The following is a 16,905-nucleotide window of genomic DNA, read 5'->3' as shown; positions in this document are numbered from 1 at the left end:
GGCTGAAGTCCATCTCAGCACCAGAGATATCAGGTGAAATGATGGTCCTTGAGTAGACTGTTGGTTGCATCACCTGGCTGAAGGTCTTGCTCCTGGTTTCTGATTGCAACCCAGACAGAAATAATTTGTGTATTTGCGAATTATTCTGAGTGACTTGTTTATTGGTATATGCAGCACTGGTTGATTGTTCTGCACCAAAACCATCAGCGATAGCAAAGTTAGGGGGCAGAAAAAAGCAGTGGCTCTGGTAACTGGTCCATGATAGTGGTGGATGATGGGGAAACAGGACTGTCCTCAACCGCCTGTGGTCTGCTGGAGAGAGCGTGTTTACTGTAGTGCCCCTATCAAAGGGGGTGTTGCTTTCTGGGGAGAGTGTGACATGGACCTCTGTCTTTCTGCCTCTCTGGAGACAGGACCTGTACAGTTGAAACCATGAATTTCCATCCTTAATTTGTGTTTCCATTTGGCCATTCTCTCACACACACGTGTCATCCGCGGCACATACAAAGCTCTTGTTTCACTTCTCTGAAACTTCACTTCTTCTCAGCTGCTCCTCATCACACTTGTGCTCCAGACCCTTCACCAGCTTCGTTGCCCTTCTCTGGACTTGCTCCAGCACCTCAAGGTCTTTCTTGTAGTGAGGGGCCCAAAACTGAACACAGGATTTCAAAGTGCGATCCTTCTGGGTTAGGGAGGACTCTTTGAACTTGCTTTCTTCTCTTGCCCCAGCATTTCCACCCCTACCAACAGACCCAGTAGACTGATTTATACTGCAGCATCATGTACAATAATAACTGACTTCATATTCAGCTCTTCACAGCATCAGTGTAGGATAAATAATATATGTCATGTCTCCAGAGGGTCCTAAAGTGCTTCACAAGAACATGTAGCCAGTCTCGGTGTGATGGGAGCATGATGTCCATTGTGGAAAGCTGGGAAGGACTGAAATGCAAAGGGTGAGCAGGGTGTGCGGGTGACTGATTTCATGTGCAAGAGCATAGAAAAATATGCAAAAGGGATTTGCTCAGCCCCAGGCTGCACATCTTTTTAAAAATGTCTTGATGGGGCAAAAAAGGTTGACAGATCAGTACAGGTCAAAAGCAAAGTGCGATGTGACCTTAAATAATTTAACATTTCCTTTCTGGTAGTAAAGGATGTTGACTTTCTCCAAGCACAGAAGTTTTTTCCAGCCAAAAGAATCAGATGCATTCACACAGATTAATGAAATACTTTAGTCAAGCCCTAAACCGGGAATTTTTCTGATACCTTCAGTCTTGATAGCCCTGGCTGGAGACAGAGCCAGGTGTGAAGCACTAAAGACTTGTTGCAGCTGCTTTGTTGTGAAATAAGAGGGTTGATAGTATTGATATATGATATATTATCAATATCAAGATGGTATATTGGATAATATATGGATATTATGGAGTGATATAGATAACATATTGATATATTAATCTATCAATATGATATATTGCTATACGGTTGGTGACACAATATTGATAATATGATATATTGATACATGCATCAATATCAGTATGATATATTGATATATGGCTGATGATATAACATTACCCAGCTCCAGTTCTGGCCCCTCCACCCTCAGATATTTTCCATCAGCCATTTCTAGATAATTCACCATTAATTAAAAAAAAAAACCACAACTTTAATAAAACGCTTGCTCCAGAGCTGGATTTATGTCTCTTTAGCGCCTTTCAGACTAATCTGATCCCCGGACGTAAGGAGCTCGGCTCGCTGGGCACCGGCGAGCTGGGGAATTACCCTGCCGGGGTGTGATAAATCGGGATCAACGTGATCCCCCTCGGGTGCTGCTGGCGCCTGGGGCCAGATCGCTCACTCCCCCATCTGCTCCCAGCAGATGCTTCTGTTTTGTAGGGGCTTGTTTGTCCTTTTCTCTCGAGACTGTGATGGCAACAGCTCAGCCCCACCGGAGGATCTCATAAATGAATGCATTAACCCATTGAACCTCCCTACCAGCATCCCAGTACCTATAGACAGCATCTCCACACCCCGCCAGACCTTAAAACAAGCACGTTTTCCCACAGAACAGGCAATAAACTGAATAAACTGCCTTTTTAACCTGGCTCCTCTTATATTTTCAGCTGTTGACAAGGTGCTCGCGCTCAGGGGCTGCACGTGTTCGCAGCTTATCTCAAGGGGCTTGTTTTGATCCCAAAACAGATGCCAGCACCGCGCATGGGAATGCTGTCACGTCATCCCTCTCCCTGCCGACAGCTCCTCTAAGGAGCATCCCCCTGACCGGCATTGCACCATTTCAGGCTTTAAGTGCATCTATGAGGAAAACTCTGGTTTGAATTTGTCCCTCGCTCTGTGTTTTGATCCCAAATCTTGGCTGAGTCTTGAATTCGGGTGCTGCAAACCTTTTGGGATGCTGAAGGGAGACGCAGAAAGGAGGGTCGTGGGGTGGGCAGCTGGTTGAACTTGGGGAGATGCTGCCATGCGGGGGCTCAGCACTGTGAGGGGGTCATTTGGGTTTGATTTCTCCCCTCGTTGAGTTTGGTTTAGTGTTTGGTACAAGGAGCAATTTTGGGCTGTGCAAGCCCTTGGCATGGGCCTGGCCAAACTGATCCCAGGGAGCTTGGGTGGATGAGGGCATGCAAGCACATCGTGGTGGACACGTGTGTGGTTTCTTCACCTCTCTAGAAATACATTTTTAATTAATAAATTGAAAGTAAGTCTTCTGTGAGAGGTTTTGCTTGTCATAGTTTCACTCACTGGCATGTCCAGGCTGCAGTGCTTTTTTTTTTCGGTGGGGGGGTGTTAAGCAATGTGCCCCAAACCCTTCACATGTAACATAAGTTGGAGTATTCCTCTGTTGAAATGGCCGTGCTCTTTATAGCAGAGCTGTGTCTGCATCTGAGCTATGCAGAGCCAAGTGTATTATTAGAGTGGACATCACTGGGGCTGTAATTGTACCCTGCTCCCCTTAGCAACCGCGGCCAACAGCACATCAAACAGAAGGCTGATACCTTCTTTTAATAAAAAAAAAAAAACAACCCACCATGAAATGAAGATCTCGACACAGAGCAGCAGAGCCTGCTGCAGAGTGCAGGCAGGCGTGCAGCCAGAGCCAGCGCCGGGTACGTCCCTGCGGTTGGAAGTGCCTTGGTGCCAGTGGAGAAGGGCTATTTCTGTTGCATACCCTATGCATACCCTAATACATAGAATCCTTTTGGTTGGAAAGGACCTTTAAGATCATCAAGTCCAACCATTAACCCAGCACTGCCAAGCCCACCACTAAACTATGTCCCTCAGCACCACATCTACACGGCTTTTAAATCCCTCCAGGGATGGGGACTCCACCACTGCCCTGGGCAGCCTGTGCCAGTGCTTGACAACCCTTTCAGTGAAGAAATTGTTCCTGATCTCCAATCTAAACCTCCCCTGGCACAACTTGAGGCCGTTTCCTCTCATCCTATCCCTTGTTACGTGGGAGAAGAGACTGACACCCACCTCACTACACCCTCCTTTCAGGTAGTTGTAGAGAGCGAGAAGGTCTCCCCTCAGCCTCCTTTTCTCCAGGCTATACACCCCCAGCTCCCTCAGCCGCTCCTCATCGCACTTGTGCTCCAGACCCTTCACCACCTTCGTTGCCCTTCTCTGGACTCGCTCCAGCACCTCAAGGTCTTTCTTGCAGTGAGGGGCCCAAAACTGAACACAGGATTCGAGGTGCGGCCTCACCAGTGCCGAGTACAGGGGGACGATCCCTGCCCTAGTCCTGCTGGCCACACTAGTGCTGGTCCAAGCCAGGATGCTGGTGGCCTTCTTGGCCACCTGGGCACACTGATGGCTCATATTCAGCCGCCCATCGACCAACACCGCCAGGTCCTTTTCCACCAGGCACTTTCCAGCCACTCTTCCCCCAGCCTGTAACGGTGCGTGGGGTTGTTGTGCCCCAGGTGCAGGACCCGACACTTGGCCTTGTTGAACCTCATACAGTGGCCTCAGCCCATCGATCCAGCCTGTCCAGATCCCTCTGCAGAGCCTTCCTGCCCTCCAGCAGATCAACACTCCCACCCAACTTAGTGTCATCTGCGAACTTAGTGTGTGTCCCCTAATGCCTACCCTATTGCGTACCCTAATTGCTCTGGTTGTAGAAACTTGAGTCGAATCCTGGTGTTTTTTGGCAGAGGTTGCATTTGGGTTTTGGTGGACTCAGCTGGATTTGAGATGGTTGGTGTGACCCAGTTCTGTGGGTCACTGTGACGTGACTGGAGGGGTTCTGTGACGTGACTGGAGGGGTTCAGTCACGAAGGTGGCCAAAAATCTGTTGTTGTCAGCCCAGGCAGAGGACGGAAGAGGAAAATTTAGGTTGAATCCTTTCTTGGGACGTAGATGTTGTGGCATTAGGTACTGGCGAATTGATTGATTCCCTTTGGTAAATCAGGGTGCAAAGGGAAGCGTTTACTGTGCTGCGCAGGAGGATTTGGGAGGAATGAGCTGAAATCCCTCCTCTCCTGTAGGCTTCCTCTTTATTGGAGCAAATGACTTAACCTCCCCATGATAGCAGCCCTTCCTGCGTCGTAGGGGTTGTGAGTATAAAGGCACCGAGGGGATACTGTGGGAACTGAGACATGGAAGTAGTACACATGGTTAATGATGAAAGGCAGATTTTTTTGCCCCCCTTAACACGATTAAGGTCTAGGTCTTTGGTGGGGAACGGTTTGTGGTTTGACAGAGGTTGAGGCAGGAGGATCTGAGCACGGCTGGAGAGCATCTCACCTGTAGGCCATGTCCAGCATCGACTGCAAAACCCATCAGTTTAATTTAATACAGATGGTCCAGTTTCATGTACAGAAAACACAGTGGTACCACTTGTCTCAGAAAAGACATTGCCCAGGAGACATCAGAGAGGTCACTTCATTGAAAGATAGGGAGTGTTTAAGGGGGAAAAAAGGTCCCAAGTTCCCTGGAGTGAACCCCAAGGCCAGAAATATGTGTGTCTTGAGTGCTGCAGCGGTGAGGGTTTGCATGCTTGGCTCCATGGAGCAGCACCACATCCATCTGTGATCTCTGCACAAGCCCGAGGTTTGCTTGGTTTCTCTTTGGCTGCCTTTCATTTCTCTTCCAGAAGAGTTTGAAGAGCTCTTCCCAAGGTGAGGTGGTGATTCAATGGGGAAAACCTCCTCAGCTCGAGCTGTTCGCCACCACTCTTCTCAGAGCATGAGGGACATCTTGGTTGTGATTCAATGGGGAGAGCCTCCTCACCTCAGGCTGTTCCCCACTGCTCTTCTTGAGGATGAGGGACATCTCGGTGGTGATCCTCAGAGTTGATGTTTTCATGGGTCTGCCAGCTTCGCAGGAGCTCAGCACAGACAAAGAGCAAATGATGCTGCCCTTGTGAAAACACCTTCATTTGGGGGTTTGCAGAAACTTGCAGAGCTTGGAGACCTTTTTCTTCACATTTCTGCGCTGGTGTTGACAGCGCTGCCCTGGTTTCGCAAAGCGCTGTGGGACTTGCCAGCGAAAGCTGCCTGCTAAGTGCAGCCTTGCAGATGGGATTTATTTTCTATACGTCCAGGGAATTCCGAGGCAATTCTAAATTCATGCACACACATATATACGTAGTATATGTATGGGCTTGGAGGGGGGATGGGGAGCGCGGCTCCAAGGAGCATCCCCAGCTGCCTGCATCCTCCTGCTCCCAAGCACGGAGAAAAGGAGGAGCGGGAAGGAGCCGCGTTCCCTCTCGTTTGCCCCAAATTGTGTCTCTGAAGGTGCTCTGTAATTCTGTGACAGGGTGTTTATTATTTTATTTTTTATTATTCTTTATTATCGTGTGATTTTATAAATTTTGTATTATTATTTTGCATAGTCATCCAGAGCCAAACGTAACCCCGTGCAAGGATCGGCAGCGGGCAGGAGAGGGAGCCAGGGGAGCTGGCTGGCACCCTGCCCACGCGGGCAGGTGAAGGGCAGAGCCGAGCATCAATTAAAGCTGGCCCCGCCGTTGCCCGTGAGTCTGGCCAAGCCATCGCCGTCTGCCCGTAGTAATGACGCTCGTTCGGCTTCGCTGTCGGGGTTACGGGAGCTGCTGGCAGACAAGGTCCCAGGCGGGTCTGTGAGTTATTGGAGAGCCCCGGATTAAATGTCCAACTGCGTGCTTCAAACTCGACGCTTTTCCCAAGCGGAGCCGTCCGGCTCCTTCGCAGCCTTTCCGTGACGTGGGAACGTGGCAGGAGCGAGGGAGCGCCGGGCATCACCTCCTTGGAGGCTGATGGTGAGATGAGAAGGGGGTGTGATGGAGCGCAAAAAGGGGTTTAACCCAAGATCTGGGGTTTTAATGGAGTGCAAAAAAAAAAAAGGCAACAATTTTCCGCTGATAGGAAGGAGGGAATGGGGAGCACTAGCACTAGGATCCCTCTGAGCTGGGAATAGCTGAGCCGGACCACAAATTAAATCAGCTGCAGGGCTGCACTGCACATCAGTCCTCAACCCAAGCCCAGGGTGGGTTTCAGGGCTCAGAGCCCCTCGAGGAGTTGAGTTGCAGCTGGAGGTGGCCATAGGGCCACCAAGGTACCAGTGGGCGTCACAGGGGATGCCGTCCCCACTGCCTGGCAGGTAGCTGGGGGGTGGGGTCCATCCGACACAGCCATGCTCATGGCTCTGTGAAGAGAAGGTGTTTAGTTTTGAGTAGCAGGGCATCGTGCGGTTGAGAGATTGATGGGAAGGAGGACTAAGTTGCAAAAAAAAAAAATAAGCCTTAAAGAATGGCATATTTGGCTTGATTCCAGTGTGCTGGTAAGATTTTATATTGCAGTGCTCAGGTGTGTTGTGAAAAAATAGCCATCACCTCCTTTACTCTGTAAATAAGTTGTGTGTGGTTTCTTCTGTCTCCTTTTCACCCTGGAGGGGCAGAGGCTGTAAGGCCGTGATGGGGGACCGGCCCCAGCTCCACCACGTGGTGTGACCTCAGGGGTGCTACTTGATGTCCCATCATCTCCGATGACCTATCTGGGCATCTTCCAGCAGTGGTGGGACTTAGCAGAGGTTCCTCTTGGTCCTGCACACTGGTGGTGAGCAAAATCAAGAGCATCCCTGCCTGCTGCCACTGCCTGCTAAAAGCACAACCAAATTCAGACCTGGGGGGCTTTGGGTGATGGGACTCATGCACACCCTGCGCATGGGCTACAGCGCAGAGACAACGCGGAGCAGAGGCTGCGCTGGGCTCTAGGTGGAGACTGCAGACTGCACAGCCTGCCTGCAGCCTGCCTGCAGCTCTGGGCCAGATCCAGGCAGCGGGGCTGTGGGTGGGGTGGGCTTCTAGTCATTGCTGGTGAGGATGCTTGGGGCCACGTAGGGTAATCCTGGGGCTCTGGTAGGAGAGGCAGGAAAAAAAAAAAAGCCTGAAAATTCATTTATCCATTGAGTGAGAGGTGGGGAGATGCCTGAGGATCCCCTCTCCAGCAGCTGTGCTGGAGGCAAGGGGGGCACTTCAGTGGCAAGATCCCCTCACACCAGGCTGGACTGGTCTCAGCTCTGACTCTCCATTTTCTCCTGAGAGGCTCAAATCCAACCCCAGGATGCAGGAGCACGTTCCTGCCAGCCCAGGGACTCAGGCGGCCTCAGGCACCCTCCTGCCAGACCATCTGCTCCTGCCTGCTCCGGCGTAAATCCAGATCAGGCTGCTGCAGCCGCCCCGAGGTGGGGATTTCGGGATGCTGCGGGGTTGGAAGATCCCTACTGCTGGTACCCGCAGCCACCCTGCCGTCCCTGCTCTGAGCTTGTTCCCTTCACCTCGCCTGGGGACAGGATTTTTGGAGGCTCATTGGGACCCCGTGATGTATTGCCCTGCCTGGGGACCCATCCTGCAAACCCCCACATCCCCCAGTCACTTCGCTAGGGGACGAAGCATCCTTCTGGCAGAGGAGCATGCTGGAGAAGCAGGTGCTGGGGACGTCACCTCCTGAGCCAAGGCTAGAGCAGACCCAGGCACCAGCCTCAGCCCAGAGCTGGGGTTTGGGTAGAAGGATGTTGGAGAGGGCAGCACCTCTTTTTCTTTCCTAGGAAGGGGGGAAAATGGGATAACTTGTGCTTTATCCATCCCTAGCATCGCTCGGCTACGGGCACACGGGATACGGGGGATGCTCTTGTGCTCGCCAGCAGGAAATCTCTTTTTTTTTTTAAGGATTTCTAGCTGAGCCGCAAGAATTTGTACCAAATTTAGTTTCCAGCTGAGTAGGCTTCATTGATGTGCTCAAGCACAAGCGGATTTCGACTGGTCTTTACAGCTGATCTGCTGTGGTGGCACCCTGGAGGGGTGGTCCCATGGGACCTGCAGCTTGGGTGTCACAGGATTGGCACCCTCAGCATCCCCCAGCCAGGCTTAGGCTCAGGTTTTTTCACCACTGGATGTTTTTGTATGGACCTACCTGTCAAAAATCTGGATTTGGAGAATCACATCCCCTTTGCCTCCCCAGCGGGTGTCGTTTTGCACAGCCTCATCTTTTCCTGCTGCTGACGTTTAAACAAGCAAATGCAAAATGATGACATGAAGTGGCTTTGGTGGGATGAGTCCCGGGAGCGGAGGAGCTGGAGAATATGCGGCAGGTGAGGAATGCGGCGCATGAGAAGTATTTCAGGTCCCTGTCCCACGCCTGTCTGGCAAACAAGACTGATACGGGTGGAAACGCAGCATCTGAGTGTTGAGGACAGGGGCAAACGAAGCGTGGCTGGGTGATGCCACCCCATCGTGACACGTCCTCTGGTTTCATCAGTGGTGCTGCCACCCACGGGGTCCCCCCTGTGCTTTCCTCCCCTCGCCAAGCATCCAAAAACCAGTGCTTCGAACCCAAAACCAGTGCTTCGAACCCAGTGATATCACCTCCAGTCCAGAAGCAGCAGGAACTGAAACGAAGACAGCGAGAGCAAAGCGTGCACCGGCTAAAGGAGACAGTGTCAGGCTGGAAAAACAAAACCTTTCCATTTTCTGCTTCGTTAATAGGAATAAGGTGTGTTTCCCTGCATCCCTTTAATATTCCAGCCCACGCCGTCTTACACGGTGATGCTCACAGCCAGCCACTCTGCCAGTATGCTGCAAAATATGCCATGGTAATCATGAGCATCCCTTTAGAGATAGAAAGTTTGGAGGGATCGAGGGGTTTTGCAGGTTAATGTTGTTTTCTGCAGCTCTTTTCTGTAATCTCAGCTTTTCCAGGGTGGATGGGCAGCTTTGGAGGCATTGTAGGATATGTAGGGCATGCTCTGTACCTCATTGCTTCAGGGGATGAGCAGAAAAGATTAATGCATCTTTTACATCCATTAAAACCAAAAATAGCCAAATACAACATTTTGCTCTAGCAGAAGCTCCCTGGCTTCATAGGAGTTATAAATATTAGCCCCTGAGGAAGATTTTCTGAGCTCTTTTTGTGTAAATAACATTTTTCAGTCGAGTGGTACTTCACCTCCAAGTCCCGGCTTTCGGTGGTCACTCGTCCCCCATCACAGGGAGCCCAGAGCTGCGTTTCCAGGAGGGAGCTCTGGTACCTGATGCCTGTCATATGCTTGGCCACAGCGGTGGGAGAGACGGGGTAAAAAGCAGGCAGAGGAGATAAGAGGGTTGTCAGCCCCTTTCCTTTCCAGCATGTTTGCTCAGCGCCGTTGAGTGCTGGGCCAGAGCCACCACCTCCCTGCAGACTAAACAGTTGTAATGTTTTCTCCCATGACCGAAAGAATTTAGAAAAGGGTCCCGGTATGAAACTTTACACGAACTCTAGGTGCCACGAATATCTCTGGCTGGGAGTCTGTTAACTCCTCCAGTTCCCTCCTCGCCCATGCGGTTCAATCTCTGGGCAGATGAAGGGAAAACCCATCCCACGATGAATCTGGCTGACTGCCTGCAGGACCCCCCATGCTATCCCACTCACCACGTTTTCATGCATCCATCTTTCTTTTTTTTGCTTTATTTTAAAGGAGAAAGCCAAGATCTTTGGCCATAATGGAGCTCTGGAGTCCTCAGTTCAGGAAAGACATGGACCTGTTGGAGCAGGTCCAGAGGAGGCCACAGATGTAGTGACAGGACAAGGGGTCATGGTTTTAAACTGAAAGAGGGGAGATTCAGACTAGATAGAAGTAAGAAATTTTTTACCCTGAGGGTGGTGAGACACTGGCACAGGTTGCCCAGAGAGGTGGTAGATGCCCCATCCCTGGAAACATTCCAGGTCAGGTTGGACGGGGCTCTGAGCAACCTGATCTAGTTGAAGACGTCCCTGCTCATTGCATGGGTGGGGGTTGGACTAGATGACCTTTGAAAGTCCCTTCCAACCCAAACCATTCTATGATTCTATAATGCCCCATGCCTCTTGGACGTGTTTGTAGCCATCAGTGTGCATTAAGGTCCATCTGAAGGTGGTCCGCTTCCCTGTGCCGCCCAGCTTGGGAGCTTCGACTTCAGGGGCAGGTCTTGGGGATGGGGGAAGCCACTGGGGCTTCGTTCATCCATCAGTCCTTGCAGAGAAGCAGAGGTCAAGCCGCAGTGTCTTGCACGCCACAGCCAGCTCAGCAGATTGGTGGTCCCACCCCATGGTGAAGCACCACCAAGCATGTACTCACTAGAAAGATCTTAGCATCCCACAGGGAAAGCATCCTGCTGCTAGCTCCCAGGCACCCAGCAAAATCCCTCCTAGGACTGAACCGACATAAACCAGAAGTGCCCATGCAGAAAAGCTCCCAATGGCGAACGGGACGAGCTGCCTGGTTTTTTTTTCCCTGCCTGGTTTCATTTATCCACAGGCAGGCTGGCATTTCAATGGGTGCAGCTTCATATCAAATGCAAGTGGAACTGCTCCAGCCACAGAGCAGCACCTGCCTCTGCGGCCACTTTTCCTCCTTTTATATCACTCTTTGCAATCTTGACTTGACAAAGGAAGAATTTCTTCTCAGCAAGGGTCATTAGCCATTGGAAGGGGCTGCCCAGGGAGGTGGTGGAGTCACCATCTCTGGAGGTGTTTAAGAAAAGACTGGCCATGGCACTTAGTGCCATGGTCTAGTTGACAGGGTGGTGTCAGGGCAATGGTTGGACTCAATGATCCCAGAGGTCTCTTCCAACCTGGTTGATTCTGTGATTCTGTGATTCTGTGATTCTGTGACCCGTCCCTATAGACCCCTCGGCACATCCGCCTTATGAAGAGGACACGTTGCATGTGCAGAGCTTAAAATAAGAGTGCAGCCTGCTGGCAAAATCCAGCTGGTCCCTGGTACATCACCCTGGGCTGCAAGGCTGGTCATCTCCGGTAGGATCCATCCATCAGCCTCCATTGGGGTCTCAGTCATTGCCCCAAGTTGGCATCGGGTGTGGGATGGGCATTTTTTCAGGCACAGAAGTAACCTGAGGTTATATATATAACGAGAATCTTCTGTAACACTCCAGAGGAGCAGGCCTACCGAGCAGGGAGCTGCCTTCTCTGAGCATTACAGCCATGGGGTGTCTGCAGGGCCAGGTCAAACAGGTGCCCCGGCTGCTCTGACGCCAACCCAACAAGGAAATTAATCTGTATTTCTTCATGGTCCCTTGTCTCCTCGCCAGCGCCTCTCCATGGCACTGAGAGGTTGGCTTCTGGCTCTCAAAGGTATCTGTCCGTGTCCCTCTGCTCGCTGTAAGGTCTGGCTGGGGCAGGCGATGACGTTTTGCTGGGTGATTGTGTCTGGGTTCGTGGGATAACAGGGCTTTAAAGTGGTGATAAACTGCTGTTATCCAGCTGAGCTGGCACCCTGGCATGTGTTTGGGACTCCAGAAAGGTGCTAGATAGGAAGGGTGGCAATAAAAATGAAGTGGAAGACAGCTCTGTCACCTGGGTACCGCTGGAGAAGGTGCTGACAATCTCTGGTAAAGCAACCAGAGCTCCGAGAGCATCCCGCTCTCTTTTCCAAGGTATTTCTGCTCTGAACATTATCCCACTTTAAAATTCTGTGGAGAAATAGTCCTGCGATAACGTGGTATAAGCCTTGGTAACTCAACAGAGATGGGAATGTGTTCCAGTGGAAATGAGATTTGCTCCAGGTCAGGGGTAAGCTCTGCTGATCTGTAGGACACAGTGTCTTCCCAGGATGTGGCCACATCTCAATTCTGATTTTTCCCCCTCCACAAGAGAAAAGAAGGAGGAGATAACAGGAGACCAGGGGATTTCCTTTGGGCTGCCTCTTCTCCCTCTGCTTTTTCTGCACTCAAAGGGTCATTAAAGAAGACTTTTACACCAGGACAAAATGGTTTTTGCTGTTCATGGTGTGTAGATCACAGAATCATAGAATCATTTTGGTTGGCAAGAACCTTTAAGATCATCAAGTCCAACCCTTAACCCAGCACTGCCAAGCCCACCACTAACCCATGTCCCTCAGCACCACATCTACACGGCTTTTGAATCCCCCCAGGGATGGGGACTCCACCACTGCCCTGGGCAGCCTGTTCCAGTGCTTGACAACCGTTTCCATGAAGAAATTGTTCCTGATCTCCAACCTAAACCTCCCCTGGCACAACTTGAGGCCGTTTCCTCTTGTTCTATTGCTTGTTACCTGGGAGAAGAGACCAACCCCCACCTTGCTGCACCCTCCTTTCAGGTAATTGTAGACAGCGAGAAGGTCTCCCCTCAGCCTCCTTTTCTCCAGGCTAAACACCCCCAGGTCCCTCAGCCGCTCCTCATCACACTTGTGCTCCAGACCCTTCACCAGCTCCGTTGCCCTTCTCTGGACTCGCTCCAGCACCTCAAGGTCTTTCTTGTAGTGAGGGGCCCAAAACTGCACCCAGTATTCGAGGTGCGGCCTCACCAGTGCCGAGTACAGGGGGACGATCACAAAGGGATCATGCTGCTTCACCCTCCTGGTCATCTCAGAGCTTCCACTGAGACAGTGCTCCAAGATCTCTAGCAACTGCTAGGTTAACAGCAATGCTTTTCTGTTTGCACATCCATCATTATGTTCCCATCTGGGTACTTTAAACCTCAACTAAAGCAATAATTAACTGCTTGCACCTCTGCAGCCCCCAAGGACCTCAGAGACATCGCTGGCTCAAGCCGTGAGACGCCCACGTTGGGTGGGTAATTGCTGTTGATCCCAGATTTGGAGCCAGACACAAAGGTCATGGTGAGACCAGGGGGCAGGAGGTTCAAGTGACCACCCACTTGGTCACATCGGGGTGTTTGGAGACACGGGAAGTACCTGCAGCTCCTGTTGGCTCTGGTTATCAGCTGCCTCGGTTACCCAAACCTGAGGAATTTAAAATTCATGGTTGTTCCTAATCCTGGGAGTTTGCTCAGCGTCTCCTTTAGAAGAACCAGGAGTTTTCTGACCTTACTTTCCCCTTCTTGTCCAAATCCTTTTGAGTGTAATAAGCACTATTTTTGTCCGATGGCTGCAGGGTCTTCGGTGAGTTGTTCGTGTAGAATTGGGCAGTGGCATTTAATGCAAGTTATGTATCATCTGGTGGTTGGCTGATGGGTGGTAGGTGCCCACAGGATGGTGGTCATAGTCCTGGTAACCTGGACCTTCACCATGCGATGCCTTTTGGAGACCTCTGTGATTAGAAGCGTTCACAGAGCTGTGGCCATCATGAAACCAGGTCCACGCTGAAGGCTACCGGTAGGATTTGCTCGTCTTCCCAAAGTGGCCAAAAAACCCCAAGAAGAATCCAGTGCACGTTCATCTGGCACAGATCCAGCTTGGAGGAAACAGCATGATGGAAGTCTGTGGGAGTGAAATGCCTCATGGCTGGGTGAAGCTGGGACCTTTGCGAGGTTGGGCGCAGGGTGTCATCTGTAATTAAAAGCTTTATCTGCTTTAAGTGTCAATAGCTCCTTTGTTGGAGTAGTAATAATTGCCGTGATTTGCATGTCTCAGTCACACGCCCCAGAGCACTTTGCAGAGGAAGATGAGTAAATCATTCCCGTTTGCCAGTTGGGAAATCAGAGTACAGAGCTGATGGGAGCCCACACAGGACTGGAAGTAAGTCTTAGTCTCCTGTGCTGCTGTTTCCCAGTCCTGTGTGGAAGCTGTTGGCTCAAAGCAGGTTTTCTATCATTGTTTGCTTTCTCTTATTGTCCCTGTGCTGGCAGTAGCGTGGGCAGGGATGGTGTGGTGGGATCTTGGTATGGTTTGGTCCTTAGGGAGTGTCAGCAGGGGGCAGGCAGAGAGGCTGGGAGTGTTGCTGCAGGTGGTTGAAGGAAAAGCAGAGCCCATGGAAGAGCTGATGGTCCAACCTCATGTCCCACCATCTCTGGTGGTTTAGTACAGCAAAGGAGCTTGTGTAGTGGTGTCCATGTGGAGTGAGATGTTCCTGATGAAGCTGTGGGTGGTAGCTCTGTTTCAGAGGCGCTCGGTGAGACCCCGAGCATCCATGTGCAGAGGTGTTTGATCGCTCCCTGGTGCTGCCACAGGTTTCTCCAGCACCTCCTGAGCTTCTTTTGAACGCTGGAGCAATAAACTAGTCATCTCACTGGGTTATAGTCCCCAGAAAGCAAAGCTATGCTCCAGAGCCTCCTCCAAGCCAGGACCTAAATACAAGTATTATTTAAATTATAAACATGTCATTTATTGGAGCCCTTTCTAGAAGGGTTTGGGGAGGGAGCAGGCAGAGGGTGTGCTCCTCCAGGAGAGCAACAAGAGATGGATGCCATCTCAGCCCCTACCCACCAGCTCCCTCCTCCAACCCATTTTATTTGTCTCAGGCCATCTCCAAAGAGCCATTTAAAGCTCCAGCCTTTTGTAGCACATTGCCAGTAAGATCAAATATTTAGCACAGCCTCTCTCAGATTTTTTTATATAGCGCCTAGCGCTGATGTCTTAAGCGTTATATATTCCTTTTTGCACAGTATTTCTGACTCAGTATTTCCTGCCTCCTTGACAATGACTGAGTAAACAGCAGCGCTGCCAGAGGAAGAGTCCTGTGTTTACAGAGCAACAAGCCCAAATGTGTCTTTTTTTTTTTTTCATCAGAAGGTGGCGATGCTTAAATTAACCCTCATTTTTATCCCACGCTCAACTTTTGCCCTCTAACATGCTGCTGACACAGTCAACCGTGAGTTGGTGGGCCCAGATCTGGGGAAAAGTTATTTGGGACTCATCTTAAAAAAAGTGTGGTGAACTCCCAAGGGATGAAGTTTCGGCTGCAGCTGTCTGGGCTGGAGCAAGGGCTTAGGTATGATGGCAAAATGCTGCTTCTCATCCCGCTTGACCCTGCTGCCCACCAAAAAATGGTAGAGGATGGATATTCCTCCTCTCCCTTGGTGTGGCTAGTCCTCTTGGCTCTTCTAGCTTGGTCCTGATCTTAGAGAGGTCTAATGTCTAGGCCAAGAAAGGATAGCGTTGCATGAGCTGCATCTACACTGAGATGAGGAGTGGGCTTTCACTTTGGTGCCAGAGTGGAGAGCCCCAAGATAAAGGCATTTTCTGTTTCCATTGCTGGCAGGAGCTTCAGCCAAGCTTAGAAAGGGTCCAGTGGGAGATGTCAGAGGTTGGGCTGAGCCGTGGCCCATCTCTGTCATGAATGAACATGGGCCACCCCTGACCTGCTCATCACGCATGGTGAGGCCCAACGTGATGACCATGCTTAGCCTTCAGGTTTATGCCCCAAACTTGTCCTGTATGAGACCTCTTCAGGGGTCCCCTTGGCATCCCCCCACTTGCTGAATGGTTGCTCAATGAACTCTTCTCCCAAGCCAGGCAGAGAAGGGAGGTCAACCCTGCTACCTGGTATAAATACATTTTATTTTAAACTATAGGTGCTGAAGGAAGGTCATCCAGTAAACACGTCCAGATTATCGACAGGCCGGGGCACCCCCAAATTAGTAATACAATTCATGTTTAAAAATACAGCCAAACTGATGAAAGATAATTTGCTCACTGCCCTGACATCACCACCTAAGCATGGGGCAAGCCAATCCACAGGTTATTTTTATATAACTCCGTACGGCATTTCCAGAGCAAATAAAGTTCACTGGGCAGGGCAGTGACCCGGCCGTCTGGTTTCAGTGCTCTTCAGCCTCCTCAAGGCTTCTCGTCGGTGGTGCGGAGGGCTGCGGGTCAGGGCACAGCTCCATCGGATGTGCCCCAGGCACATGGGACATGGGTTTGGTTCTCTGCTGAGCCGCTCTTCGCTGCTGGGCAGCTCTTCACCTCTCCCACGCTCTTGGTCTGCTTCATCCATTTTGGTTGCAAATCCTTTGCAGAAGCAGTTGAGTTGTTTTCCGCATTCTCCGTGCCCAGCGTGATGGGTCACTAGTCCTGCTGGGAGCACAGCCAACATGCAGCCAGGTGAATCTCACCCTTAACTCCATTGACTGAATTACCTAGATGACAGCAGCAGTCTCCTCCACCACGGGCACCCCAAGGCAAGTGGGACACCTCTGCACAAACGGCATTCATGTTGACTTCCCCAGCTGTGTGTGCCATGGTACTGGTCAAACCTACTGTCTGCAGGCCAAATTTAAGGACAAAGCTCCCCAGGCCATGCCATGATGCTGGTGTAGCACTGTCTTGCAAGGTCAAAGCAGATGAGTATCTCAGGATGCTTCAGGAGAGCCCTGGTGCTGCAAGTCCAGCTACCATGAAGGTTCAGCTCCTGCAAGCCCAACTCTTGCCTGTAGGGAAGCATGGTTCAAAAAAGTGTAATTCCTACCCTGGCAAGGTGCTTTTCCTACTTTGTCAAAGGAATCTGTATCACCCTGCCTTTTGCAGAAGACATGTGAATGGTCTCCTTTTGCTCCCAGGGAGTTGCTCCACAGGTACCAGTGAAATCTGGCCCAACCTGAGGCTGCAAACAGAGCAAAATTATTCCTACTGTGATATCGTGTTCTGGGTCAGAGTGTTCATGGTGACCTCTGCATCCATCCCACATTCCATCCCCCATTCCGTTCTTCATGGGGGTTCATCAAAGTCTGC

General features: G+C 50.9%; 1 protein-coding gene across 4 annotated transcripts in view; it reads left to right on the top strand.

Annotated features, from left to right (window-relative positions):
* Positions 1-16,905, top strand: part of CTIF (cap binding complex dependent translation initiation factor) — a 151,586-nt gene that overhangs the window by 109,014 nt on the left and 25,667 nt on the right. The gene's annotated exons all lie outside the window — the stretch shown is intronic.

This window comes from Nyctibius grandis, chromosome Z (genome assembly GCF_013368605.1).
Source record: "Nyctibius grandis isolate bNycGra1 chromosome Z, bNycGra1.pri, whole genome shotgun sequence".
Classification (NCBI taxonomy): domain Eukaryota; kingdom Metazoa; phylum Chordata; class Aves; order Nyctibiiformes; family Nyctibiidae; genus Nyctibius; species Nyctibius grandis.
This window is presented reverse-complemented; position numbering and strand designations above follow the sequence as displayed.